Below are 15,008 nucleotides of genomic sequence, written 5' to 3' on the forward strand. Positions count from 1 at the left end.
TAAGGGCTTACCAATCTGAAAGAACAATAAGCAAAGTGATGGGAGCAAAGGATATTGAGGTGTGTTTGGAGAGTGGTAAGGCTGGTGTATCTAAATGACCTGGTGTGTTCAATACTTAGAGATATAGAGCATTATTCCAGGATGTTCTTCTAAAAGAAGATTGAGGCAGATAGAGAAGGCCCTTAAATTCCAGGCTAAGGAAAGTAAATATATTCCATGTAGTCCCAGAATTCTTTCCTGCAAGGTAATTAGACTGTTGACCAGGAGTGGTAACCCCACTCAGGACTATTTTTAAATAATCAAGTGGCAGAAAAGAGTTATTTGGCCTTTGTTTAGTTTTGCATTTTGTTTGGTTTGTAATTAACTCTACTAGGTGAGGTGTTTCACCAGTGCATAATCAGAAATGGATGTTGGACCCATATATTTGTGGGCGATTTCCCTTTTCTTATAGGCTCTTAATGGGTATCTGGTTCTTCCAGTCATGTCGACAAGTATGTGGCATGGATAACAACACTCATTATGTGCCTTCTGTCCTGCCCGACAGCCACATCCAGGTCCTTCCACAAAGATTCATTTCATTTGTTTTGAGGTAAAAATTAATGTATATTAATATCTAAATGCTTAAGACTATGGTGGCCTCATTGAAATTCTGCTTACATATTGACTCAGTAAGTCAGCTTTTTCAATTTTTAGCCTCCTGCCAATCTTACCAAACTTTTACTCAAACACAAACCATGCAACTGGGAGTTCCGTTTATTATTAATCTGATAAAAAAATATTCAGTTTTGTTTTATCTTATAACTGCACACACTTCAGTAATCCTTTGTAGATTGTTCTGTTGTATTAAATGTACCATAGTTATTTAGACCAAAGATGGCCAAATCCCCTCAACCCATGTGCATACATCTCTTAGGTTTTGATTTCACTTTTACTTTTCTCTGCATATTCATCTTTCTTGCATTTACACCTTCTTGGTCACAAATGGAGCCTTCCTTTCAGTACACTATTTCATGAATTAAAATCATCTTATTTTAATAAATATTATCTTTTCTTAAAAACTCTATGATGAGATTCATGTTTTCAGTGATAATTTGAATTATAGCGACATCCATAATATCCGTCTTTTTTCTTTTCAATAATATCCTTAACTGGTATCTTTATCTCTCTCTTCTCCTTCCACAGTGTCACAAAACACAAATCTGATCATTCTTAAAATGACCCTCAGCTCTCCATAAACAGAAAACATACTGTGTAATGGTTAAGAAAGGACTTTTTAAAGTTTTTAAAATCCTGATCTACATCCCAGGTGTGCGTTTTAATAGCTATATAACATATACATATATATTATCTGAAACACAGAGCTGTTTAAAGTGTCTCTTAGCACTACTGGGTGGATTGAGAGACACAGGAAAGACTCCAGTACTTAGAATACTGTCTGTTGTAGAGCAGACATTACTACAGAATCCCTGAAATGGATAAAGAGCTATAGAGCTTCCTTGACCTCCTCCCCAAAATTCTGCCCCCAGGCAGAAGTCATTGACTTCTAATTTGTCTTTCTAATGCAAATATTTTATTTCCCAACTGCTTAGCAACTAATCTTTTAAAAAAGAATGTGAGCAGCCTACTGGAAATACCCTTACATTAGCATAATGCCTGGTACATGACAGACACCCAACACATCCTAGTTAAATTTGTGAATACCATCTTATTGTACAACATCTGGTCTCAGCCATGCTCCATATTCATACATTCAGTACTTTAAATCTTGGTTATATCTTTATACAGTTGTCCAGACTTTTTTGTAGTTAAATCCCCTTTGATTAGACAATGAGGATTTAAAGGAGAGAGCACTATGAAAAAAAAAAGTGTCCAATCATTTTAATTAATATTGTCTGTTGTTATTAATATTATCCATGTCAACCTTTGTACACTTGAATCGACCTTAACAGAGCACCATAGTAAAAGCTGACATGTGGCCACTATTGATTTATGGTGTCAAAAATTCGGTATCTTGAGGGACATACTGCTTAAAGGACTAAAGTTACTGGCATTGGAAACTTCTATTCTTTTTCATTGCTTCCCTTTTCTAAATTCTCTCTGATGTAAGCTCTAAAACATGTCCCTGATTTAGAAATTATTTTACAAGCTTATAGGCTGTAATGTTTCTGGCAAGCCGTTTTTTACTAAACAATAAAAGAAACATAACAAGCAAAACAGTTTTGAAATTTACTATGCCTTCTTCACAAGCAACAACTTTTAACAAAATTTAGAAAAAAAAACTGAAAACTTGAGACACAGGTAACATGTCAACTAAATTAAATTTCTATAAACAATATTTTTAACAATACATGATAATCATAGATGAATGTGACTTTTATTTCAATTTTCCAAACTTGTCATTTATCTCTGTCTTTTGTGAACTTTACTTAATCTCTAAGAAACATATGTTAAACTCAACCCAATTTTTTTTTCCTTTTATTATTGACAATACTAAACTATTTTGCATCTGAAAATTAGATTATTGTCAAACTAATATCCTTATCTTAATTTAGTTCTTGCCATGAATTTATAATAGAGCAAGGAACTTTTCCACCTGGGTGCTACATAACATATAATATTTAATTTGTCACAACTGCTCACTGTGTAAAGTGAAATGAATAATTCTTTAGGAAAAGACCTACTTTGAAAGCTAAATATTATGCCAAACATACAGGTAATATGACATGACATTCCCTTTATTTCATGAGAAATATTTCCTTATCACTTTAAATAAACTATGTGAAGCAGATTATCTTCTTATATGCCATTTGATTTTAATTTCTATTCCAATCACATAGTTTTCTTTTTATGATCACACAGAGCAGCAATCACAATGCCTTATACAATTCAAATGTCTAAGGAATATTTGTTATTTTTTTTTTCTCATGCAACTTCTATTTTTCAGCATTTTATTTGCTTCTTGTATAAACAGGCAACAAGATAACTTATATGTGGATGAAGATGGTAGAAACCTGACGCTTCTTGCAAAAGGAAAATTCACCCAAGATCTCAGCAATTTTGCACCAGAAATTCAAAAAACCATCAAAGTTCTCAGAGAGCAGGTTTTTTTCCATAAGTAATATGTCCTTATTGTATAGATTGGAAAAACTAAATTAAAAAAAAAAATTGTCAAATAACTTTCCAAAGATAGAGCACAATATTAGAATAATAACCACATACATGGAGGGTTTCATTGTAATAAGAAGTTGAATTAGGGGAAAAAGGGCTTGGGTGTAACTCACATCACACTAATGCAGATAACTTCATCCTTTCTACCTTATGCCGAAATCTTCAATACACAGGGTTCAGATATCCAGGGCTCTTCTGCCAGTGAGTTTCTTAGTTCTTTGTCAGAGCATTTCTCAATAATTGTGTCGGGGTGTTCTCTTCATTTCGGTGGATGTAGATAATTTGTAACAGGCACAACACATACTAGTCTTGTCTTTTTTTTGTTTTGATGGAGTCAAAGAAGCCTCTTAGGAGTTACTGCTTTATCTGGCTTTCCATTTCTAAAAATGTTATTGTTAAATTTCCACACTCCTCTGCATTTTTACCTTCTCAGTTGTTCTGGCTCATGATTCATTTGTTTCTTTTCTAAAATTTGGAAACAAATCAGTAAGATATTTATTTGGCTTGTATTAGAAATGGCAATGTATGTGATACCATGTTTCGCTGAAAATAAGACCTAGCTGGACCATCACCTCTAATGCATCTTTTGGAGCAAAAATTAATATAAGACCCGGTCTTATTTTACTATAATATAAGACCGGTATATAATATGATATGATATGATATGATATGATATGATATGATATAATATAATGTAATATAATATAATAAATATAATATAATTTTATTATATAATTTTTTGAGGAACCTCCACACTGCCTTCCATAGTGGCTGCATCAATCTGCATTCCCACCAACACTGTCTGAGGGCTCCTTTTTCTCCACAGCCTCTCCAATACTTGTTACTATTTGTCTTGTTGATGATAGCCGTTCAAACCAGGGTGAGGAGACATCTCATTGTGGTTTTTATTTTCATTTCTCTGATGATTAGTGATGTTGAGCATTTTTTCTATATGACCACATTTTAAGTTAACTTCTTTAAGGACCTTATCTCTAAATACAGTCACATTCTGGGTACGGGGGGTTAGGACTTCAACATATAAATTTTTAAAGAGAAACAATTCAGCCCATAGCAATGCAGCTGTAACTTTCACAAATCATTCGATGCTCTTGGATTTAGCCTTTTCTTTGGTAAAACTATATCATTTTCATTTCAGAGATTTCTAAAATCTCTCTCAAACATCTTTAATTTCTCTATGTATTACTCTTTTGTAATGCATTCTCTAGAATAATATCTTAGTGAATATCACCATAATTTATGCACCTTATGAAAACTGGAGTTTTGGGGTCATCTTGCATTCTTATCCCTTCCTTCCCCCCATATCCATCCAAAACCTCTACCTTCTGAATGGTTCTTACTGACTCTCACTTTTTTCTTCTCCATCTGAACCCATGTGGGTCTCATTGCCAGTTTTTCTGCCTTCATTCCCTACTCTCTACAGTCTATCCTTCATTGCCGTTAACCACATGTCTAGAGACTTTAATATCTAAATTCATTTATGTGACTGTCAAAGTCCTAATTTTCTTTGCTGCCTACTCATCCAGTCTCCACTCCCACCAACATTTTTACTGCACCTTTTACTCTCCACAGTTTATATTTCCAAAATACTAAACTGATTCTAGTCCCCATGCTTTGGCCAATACTTTTTTTGTTTTTTCACCTGTCTTATATGCCTCTTCCCTGCTTGTTATCCTGAAGGACATAGTCCTATTTCCATTTACAGCTCAAATGCTTTTACCCATGTTAGGCCTCTCCTCCTCTACCCCATGATTTCCCGAAGCAGAACTGGGAGTGGCTTGTCTTCTGCTCCCCCTATGCTTCTGATATACCCTCATTATCTAATGGACTTTTAGCTATGGTTTATTGGTCTGTCTGTCCACCAAATTTCAAGCTCCTTGAGACACTGGATTGTTTGCTTTTCTTTTGAAACTTAACAAATATATGTTAAATGAATGCTGTTTATGATAACCTAGGTACAAAATATGAATAAAATATTGATTAGTTGAATTAATATTTATCCTTACTGAGAAGATTTTCCAAATATGTAATTTTACTCCTTTGCCTTTAATTCTATTTCCTTTATAAATTAACTTTTAGATATTAGATCAGATACTAGTTTCAGATATTAGATCCATATTCAATATTTTGCCACACATAAGAAACTATTTATTAGCTTAGACACTGGATAATTCAGATTCATTAAGTTTGGGGTAAAAATGTTAAGGAAAATTGTGTTGGCTTTGAAATTTATTTTGCCTTCTAAGTGTGTGCTTACAGAATAGAGCATTTCATCATACCATTTTATTTATTGGCTTTGTTGCTATTGTTTCAAGTCTTGTTTTCATTCCCTTCACATCCTTTTTTAGATAAATAAGCTGGAGGCATGCCTTAGTCAGGCAGGATGTACAGATGATAAAGGTATTCAAAGGAAGGACAGTGAACACTAGATGAAAGAAGACTATATTAACTGTACTTCTAAGGTATGTGTTGCTAGAAGTTCTCCATCCTTGTCCTCCAGTTTTACCTCTGCTAGCCTGCCAATTCAGAAATATCTGAAAAATTAAAAAAGAAGAAAAAAATGTCCTTGTTTTGAATAGATTCTAGAAATATTTTTATGGTCAAGATATTGATGTGAGATTTTGAGCTTGCTGGTTATTGATATAAATGTGGCTATTACTAATGAGCACTGGCCAGATAACACATGGGCTTTTACTATTTTTACTAACAAATGAGAAAACTGAGGTACAGGAAGCTTATGGAGTTTTGCCCTAGGTCACACAAGTAAACTGAGGCAGAACAGGAGCTTGAAGTCATCTTATTGTTCTCAAGTCGGGCTCACTACAAATGTTGCCTGAAAGTACTTGGTAAACTATACAATTCTATGTAACTATTAAAAAGTGCTTTCATGGTATCCACCATGCAAAATGGACAGCATTTATTTAGTTTGTGTTCTGAGCAGATCTGATCCTGCTGCTCCCCACCCCTTCCCCTTCAATAAATGCATGAGCTTCCCATGCATACCACAGCCTACAGTTTATGGTTTGGAAAGCAACACTTAATAGGTCAGCCCTTCTAGCTTTGCCCTTTATGCTGCAAATATGTAGAAATAAAGAATTAATAGCAATTATGTGTAAAAATTATCATAATATTTGACGCTGTTTACCCTCATCTATCATCTCCCCTTCCCCTTTACCCTCTGGTAACCACTAAACTATTGTCTGTGTCTATGAGTTTTTCTTTCTTTATTTGTCATGTTCCTTCATTGCTTTCAGTTTTATGTCCCACATACCAGTGAGATTATCATGCTAAGTGAAATAAGTCTGACAGAAAAAGTCAAGAACCATATGATTTCACTGATACATGGGATATCAAACTGAAAGCAACAAATGAACAAGACAACCAAGCAAAGAAACAAAATCTCGTAGACATAGACAATAACTCGTAGACATAGTTTAGTGGTTACTAGAGGGTTAGGGGGCAGGGTGTAATAGATGAGGATAAACAGGATCAAACATATGGTTATGTAAGGAGAACAGACTCTGGGTGGCGAACACACAATGTGATATATAGATGATCTTTACAGTATTGTACACCTGAAACCTATGTAATTTTACTAACTATTATCACCCCAATAAACTTGAATTAAAAAAAAATAATTTTAGATAATAGAACATTCTGAAAGAGACTAAAATCTTCCAACATTAAAAGCTTAAGAAATAGGAGAAATAACACAGCTATAATAATATAGGATGCAACAATTTTTTTTAATTAAAGTGTATTAGGGTAACAATTATTAGTAAAGTTATATAGATTTCAGGAGCGCAATTCTGTAATACATCGTCTATATCTTACATTATGTGTTCACCACCCAGAGTCAGTTTTCTATCCATTACCATATATTTGATCCCCTTTACCCTCATCTACTATTCCCCTCTCCCGTTACCCTCTGACAACCACTAACTATTGCCTGTGTCTATGAGTTTTTGTTTCTTGATTTGTTTACCTTGTTCTTTTGTTGTTTTCAGTTTTATATACCACTTATCAGTGAAATCATATGGTTCTCTACTTTTTCTGTCTGACTTATTTTGCTCAGCATAATAATCTCAAAATCCATCAATGTTGTCGCAAATGGTACTATTTCATCTTTTCTTATGTCAGAATAATATTCTATTGTGTACATATACCACAATTTCTTTATCCATTCATCTGTTGAAGGACACTTTGGTTGTTTCCATGTCTTGGTGACCATAAATAAAGCTGCAGTGAACATTGGAGCACTTATGTCTTTATGGACAAATCAAACGTTTTCAGATTTTTTTGGGTAGATACCCAGGAGAGAGATTGCTGGGTCATATGGTAATTCTATTCTTAATTTTTTGAGGAACCTCCACACACCTTCCATAGCAGCTGCACCAATCTGCATTCCCACCAACAGTGAATGTGTGTTCTTTTTTCTCCACAGTCTCTCCAAACTTGTCACTGTTTGTCTTATTGATGATAGCCATTCTAACTGGAGTGAGGTGATATCTCATTGTGGGTTTTACTTGCATTTCTCTGATGATTAGTGATGTTGAGCATTTTTTTTTCATGTCTATTGGCCATATTTGTATGTTCTCTTTGGAGAAATGTCTATTCAGGTCTTCAGCCTATTTTTTAATTGGATTGTTTGTTTTTTCGTTATTGAGTTGTATGTGTTCCTTATATATTTTGGATATTAGCCCCTTATTAGAGGAACTGTTTGCAAAACTCTTTTCCCATTCAGTTGGTTGCCTATTTATCTTGTAGATGGTTTCTTTTGTTGTGCAGAAGCTTTTCAGTTTTATAATGTCCCATTCATTTATTTTATTTTTAGTATGTTGTCAAACAGTTTTATGCATCTATTTATATAATTGTATGATTTTTGTCTTTTATTTTATGTGGTGTACCACATTGTTCAAGTTGCATATGTTGAACCATCCTTGTGCCCCGGGGATGAACTCCACTTGGCCGTGATGTGTAATCTTTTTAATGCATCGTTGAATTCGATATGCTAGAATTTTGTTTAGGATATTTGCATCTGTATGCATCAGAGATATTGGTCTGTGATTTTCTTTTTTTGTGTTATCCTTAGCAGGTTTTGGTATCAGGGTGTTGTTGGCCTCATAAAATGAGTTAGGAAGTATTGTCTGTTCTTCAATATTTTGGAAGAGTTTGAGTAGGACAGGTATTAGATCCTCTTTAAATGTTTGGTAAAATTCACTAGTGAAGCCATCTGATCCCAGATTTTGCTTCTGGGAAGGTTTCCGATGACTGATTCAATTTCCTTACTGGTGATCGGTCTATTAGTCCATTTAGATTTTCAAATTCTTTGTGATTCAGCCTAGGAAGCCTATATGTTTCTAAGAACTTGTCCATTTCTTCTAGGTTATTGAATTTGGTGGCATATAGTCCTTCATAGTAATCTTGGATGATCCTTTGTATTTCTGTGGCATCTGTGATAACTTCCCCTCTTTCAATTCTGATTTTATTTGTGTCTTTTCTCTTTTTCTCTTAGTGAGTCTAGTTAAGGGTTTGTCAATTTTATTAATCTTTTCAAAGAACCATCTCTTTTTTGCATTAATTTTTTCTATACCTTGGGTTTCATTTGTTCTTTTTTTTTTTTTTTTCCTCTAGTTCTTTAAGGTGTAACGTGAAGTTGTTTATCTTGGATTTTTCTTGTTTCTTGAGATAGGCCTGTAATGATATAAATTTCCCTCTTAAAACTGTTTCACTGCATCCTAGAAATTTTGGTAGTATGTATTTTCATTCTCATTTGTTTTTATGTATCTTTCAATCTCTCCTCTGATTTCTTTTTTGACCCAGTCATTCTTTAAAAGTATGTTGTTTAATCTCCACATATTTGTAGTTTTTCCTGCTTTCTTTTTCAGTTGATATCCAATTTCAAAGCATTACAATCAGAGAATATGCTTGGTAGGATTTCAATCTTCTTAAATTTGCTGAGGCTAGTTTTATGTTTCAATATATGGTCTATCTTTAAGAATGTTCCATGTACACTAGAAAAGAATGTATAGTCTGATATTCTAGGATGAAGTACTCTATAAATGTTAATTATGTCCATTTCATCTAAAGTGTTATTTAGGGCTGATATATCTTTATTTATTATCTGTTTGGATGATCTACCTACAGCTGTCAATGGTGTATTTAGGTCCCTTACTCTTCTTGTGTTTTGGTCAATTTCTCCCTTTAGTTCTGTTAGTAGTTGCTTGTATATTTTTGTGCTTCCTGATTGGGGGCATAAATATGGATGACTATTATGTCTTCTTTTGTATGGTCCCCTTTATCATTATGAAATGTCTATTTTTGCCTCTTGTTACCCTTTTTATCCTGAAGGCTGTTTCATCTGATATCAGTATAGCTATACCTGCTTTTTTCTAAATATCATTTACTTGGAGTGTCAATTTCTACCCCTTCACTTTGAGTCTATATTTGTCCTTGTTGGTGAAATGTGTCTCTTGGAGGCAGCATTTGATTGGGTTTAGCTTTTTGATCCAATCTGCAACTCTGTGCCCTTTTTTTTGGTGATTTCAGTGCATTTACATTTATGCTGATTATTGATATGTGAAGATTGCCTATCATTCTATCTTTGGTTTTCTGATATGACCGTGTCTCCATTGTTTCTCTATCTTTTTGTTGCTGTCTATTATTTCATTGTGGTGGTATTCTATGTTTTTTCCCTCTGTTTCTTCTTTTTTTATGTTCTATATTTCAGTTCAGGATTTTTTTTTTTTGTGAGTGGTTCCCATTAAGTTTATGTAAAAGAAAGTTTCATATTTAGAGTATTCCATTTTCTTCAGCATGTTCACTTTGTCCATTCTCTTATGTCTGTTCAGACCATTACTCTCCCCCCTTTTATGTTTTGGTTGTCACATATTATCCTTATTCATGCTGGTTGCATAGCCTCCTTCAGTATTTCTTGTAGTGCAGGTCGTGTGTTAGAAAATTCCCTCAGCTTCTGTATGTCTGGAAAGGTCTTTATTCCCCCTGCATATCTAGAGGATATCTTTGCTGGATATATTATTTTTGGCTCATAATTTTTCTCTTTCAATAGTTTGAATATTTAATTCAATTTAATATTGAATATTAATTGAATATTAATATTGAATATTAATATAATATTGAATATTTAATTCACCCTCCTGGCTTGTAGAGTTTCTACTGAAAAAATCTGATTATAACCTAATGAGTTTTCCTTTGTAGGTTACCATCTTCTTTTCCCTCACTGCCTTGAGGATTGTTTCTTTGCCGTCAATTTTTGAGCTTCAATACAATATGCCTTGGAGAAGGCCTGTTGGGATTGAGGTAATTAGGTGTTCTATTTGCTTCTTCGATTCAAGGATCCAGTTCTTTCCACAAGCATGGGAAGTTCTCATCAACTAGTTGTTTGAATATGTTCTCTGTTCCCTTCTCTCTTTCTTCTCTTTCTGGTATGTCCATTATTCTTATATTGCTCCTTCTGATGGAGTCAGAAAGTTCTTTTAGAGTTCTTTCATTTCCTTTAACTCTCCAGTCTCTCTCTTTTTCCAGCTGTGTCGTTTCCAGATCTCCATCTTCGATGTCACGGATTCTTTCCTCCGTCTGGTCAGCTCTAATACCTAAGCTCACTATTTCATTCTTCTTTTCTTTTATTGAGTTCTTAATCTCCAGAAGTTCTATTTTTTTTTTTTTAATTTCCATGTCTTTGGTAAAATGTTCATTTTGTTTTTGATAGTGTTTCTGTGTTCATTATGCTGCCTTTCTGTGTTTTCTTGCATCTCATTGAGTTTTTTCAGAACTGCAATCTTGAATTCTCTGTCATGTAAGTCACATATTACCAAGTCTTTATATTCATTTTCTGTAGACTTTTCATTTTCTTTCTGAGCTTCCTTGTTACCTTGGATATTCATGGCAATTAGTAAATATTAATTCTTTTCTTAGGCATCGACAAGAGTGGGTTCTGCAACAGGTTGTTTGGAAGTGGTCTTTCCTTTGCTTTCCAGTAGGAATTAGTAGAATGTTTTATTTTCTTTCCAACTACAGCCTTTAATTCTCTCTTACGCTGTAATGTTACATTTTCTCTGCACTGTTCCAACTTCTCACACAATGGTGGGATTCCCTGGAAGGTGGCCTTCTCCTCTATGAGAGGGTTGCCTGGTTCCAAGGACACCACCTCCGTTTGGGAATGTGGAAAGCTTCTGAAGTTCCGAAACTCTTCCTGCACCAGTTTCAGGTCCTGTGTTTTACTCCTGCAAGGAACTGTTTACTCCTGCAAGGAACTGCCCAGAGAGCCTATGGTGTGGGCAGGGTGGGCTGTGAGAGGTGGTTGTGAGCAATGGTGGTGATCACCAGCACAGGCCCCAGGGATCCCTCCCCTCTGCTGGAACTAGTTGGGCCACGAGTCTGTGGCTGTGGGCCACAGTTCTCAGAATTGCAAATATTCTGTTGTTTTTATCTGACACTGCTACCATTGCACTGGGGGTGGAGTGAGCTCTGGGAGTATGGGGAGGGGTCAGCTAGGCTCCATACCCAAGCCTTCCATTCTCTGCTTGGCAGTGAGAACTTAAACCACCAGTTTAACCCTTCTTCACTGAATCTTTGCTACTAGGTCTGTGCTGTGAGCATTGGGTTCAACCATATTATATGCTGATCCCTCAGATGAGACTGTTGGCCATAAGGGGAGCTCTAGCAGTCCGAATTCTTCCCTCTCCCATGGCTGCAGTAGCTCCAGAATGTAGGGAGCTTGGAGCTCTGAGCTAGGTCTGCAACCTGCACCTGCACAGCCTGTGTCTCTGCACTTCCTGCTTCCGTCCTCCTGGGTTCGCCCAATTTGCCCACCTTTAGATGATTTCAGTTGTATGTCTCTTAGTCTTGACTGTCTGCTGTGCAGGGAGTCCTGTGTGGAGTTATAGTTGTTCGATTTGTTGTAAATTCCAGGGGAGATTTCAAGAGATTCACCTCATGCTGCCATTTCTATGACATCCTCAGGATACAACAAATTTAAAAGGGCCAAGTGTAAAAACAGACAGATGTAACATCTAAAAATAAAAATGTAATGATAAAAATAGTTGGCCTACACAATGTTTAGGAAAATTTTTAATTGTAATAAAATGTAGTAAAATTATGCAGAATACAAATGGTATGATAGAAATTATTAAAGAAATTTTACAAGATAATAATAATAATAACTCATTTTGGACTATTTTGAAGCAGGGTAACATGGAAAAATTTAACAACATAACATAATTGTGAGAGGCATTCAGAGTTAAAGTTTTCTGAAGTATATATTTTTGGTAAAGTTTATAGACATTAAAAATATATTGAAATTTGATCATGTTTTCAAAATTTAAGTGTAATGCCTGAAATGATAGAAATGTATGATTTTCATTCAGAAACACATGATCAATTCAAAACAAGTCATAGAAAGATAAATAAAGGAAAAGCTTGGTTAATGGAAATGATAATATAGTAGTAATAAATTTAAATATATGTGTAATCACATTAAATAAAATGTTTGCTCATCAGATAAAATCCTGAGTCTCAGATTGATTTAAAAAAGTATGATACACACACACACACACACACACACACACACACACACATACACACATACACACGACAAAACTAAAATGTAATGTCACAAAAAATGTTTAGAATAAAGGGATAGAGATATGCCACATTTTACTGATTTTTGCAAGACGTTAGTTATGAGTTAAATTGTGCTTCTTCAAAATTTATATGTTAAAACCTTAACCCCCAGTACCTCAAAATGTGACATTATTTGGAGACAGGGTTTTTATAAAGTCAATCAAGTCAAAATGAGGTTACTAGGCTGGGCTCTACTTCTATATGTGTCCTCACGGAAAAAGGAAATTTGGAGATAGATGTGGACAGATTCACACAAAAGAACACCCTATGAATATGAAGATGGCCATCAACAAGCCAAGGAGAGAGGCCTGGAATAAATCCTCCCCTCACGGCCCTCAGAGGGAACCAAGTGCTGACACATTCATCTGTGAACCAATACATTTCTGTTGTTTAAGACACCCAGTTTGGGGTACTTGATTATAACAGCCCTTGAAACTAAATTAGGTAAATATAATTATTTAGTAGTGATAAAAAACAATTCATCATAAAGGAACGACAATCTTGTACCTTAATAGACATAAAATATTATATTATTCACATTAAAAACTGTCAGATTTATAAGATGAAATTTTAAAATCTATAATTAGTCCTTTTTCAGATTTTCACACATTTTTGACCCTGAGAAAGAAGATGCCTACCAAGAAGGTGGCTAACTGGGCTCAAATTTAAGGACAAAGCCCAGCAGCCATTTCTAAAGAGGGACCTCTCACACAAACCACTCTTCAGGGAGAAGCCTGCAGTCAACTGCCTGCTGCCTACAATGAACTCCCTGCTTCCACACTGAAATGCCTGCCAACACTGTTTTCCTGCTGTCTAACCCAACTTTTAAAAAGGAGTTCCTGGAATTGTATTTCTACCAATATGACCGAGAATTCCCCATCTGATCAGAGCTGCACAAGTATATCCCAATTAACATCTTCACTGACCAATCAGAGCAGCTCCATTCTGATCAACCAAGACAGTGCTTTTTGGATAAATTGAACTGTGAAGATTTGGAGACCTCATCTGCATGAGGATGAACCAATCAGGGAACAGAGGAAAGGGCTTCTCTCTATATAAGTCAGCTCTCCTCTGGCTTGGGGAGCACATTTTCCCTTTCCAAGGAAGACTTAAGACTGCATTTCCCTGGCTGGACCTGAAACATCTGAAAATACCTAAGACATCTCACCAAAGCAGAGTAGAGCAGAGAACAGGCAGAGTAGAGCTCAGCAGAGCAAAGGCAGAGTGGACTGAAGCAGGGAAGAATAAAATGGAGTTAATGGAGTGGAGCAGAGCTGTCTAGCCAGAGTGGGGCTTACCCTAATGCTGCCTCACTGAGGGCTGCCTTGCCCAAGGGCTGCCTCACAGCCATGCTGTTCCATAGCCATGCTGTATCATAATTGAGCTGTAACACTATTGAGCAACCTCAGGGCCATGGTGTTCTGTAACCATGCTGTTTCAGGATTGAGCTGTTTGCACTGAATAAAGTTTTCTCCTTCACGATACCTCAAATTGGGAATACCTGTTGGCTTTTAATTGGTGCCAACAACATTGTTTGACAACATCCCTCAGAAACTGGCATATCATACAGGCAAAAGTTAGTCAAGATTTTAACAATACAGATCATAAAGCTGATCTAATGCTCATATATGCAATTCTGCCTCTAACAGTAAGAGAATACATATTCTTTTAAGCTCTATATAAAACATTTTTAAAAATAGATTCCAGGTTACCTAGCATACTTTGACAGATTTCAGTGGTTGAGTAGTATTTTACAGACCATGCTAACTCATGACAATACAATCAAAATAGAAAATAAGAAAAAACAATAGCATATTTTCATCAACAAAAATAATTAGAGTGGATATTATGAAATATTTAAACTGTATTTAAAACTAAAAAGAAAAAAAATACTACATATGGAAGCTTGTGGAAAACAGCTAAAATTGTGAAATATAATTGAGTGATGAGCCATACATAGTTTACTTTGACCTTTATATTTTTAGCTCCTGAGAAGTTTCTCTGACCATAGAAACCATGGAACATCTAATACATAGGACTCTAATTCATAGACTGAGTCACTGTAGACATTTATGTCAAAAGTCACAATGAGAAATATGAGTAAAAGGTGTGAATCTTAGAACTTTTGTAAAGCAAATATCCTTTATTCTGTTATCCCTTTGTATTGGCAGTGGAGGGTT

General features: G+C 35.2%; 1 pseudogene; it reads left to right on the forward strand.

Annotated features, from left to right (window-relative positions):
* LOC117033704 (peroxidasin-like protein) overlaps positions 1-15,008 on the forward strand; it is a 144,492-nt pseudogene that overhangs the window by 55,841 nt on the left and 73,643 nt on the right.

This window comes from Rhinolophus ferrumequinum, chromosome 14 (assembly GCF_004115265.2).
Source record: "Rhinolophus ferrumequinum isolate MPI-CBG mRhiFer1 chromosome 14, mRhiFer1_v1.p, whole genome shotgun sequence".
Taxonomy (NCBI): domain Eukaryota; kingdom Metazoa; phylum Chordata; class Mammalia; order Chiroptera; family Rhinolophidae; genus Rhinolophus; species Rhinolophus ferrumequinum.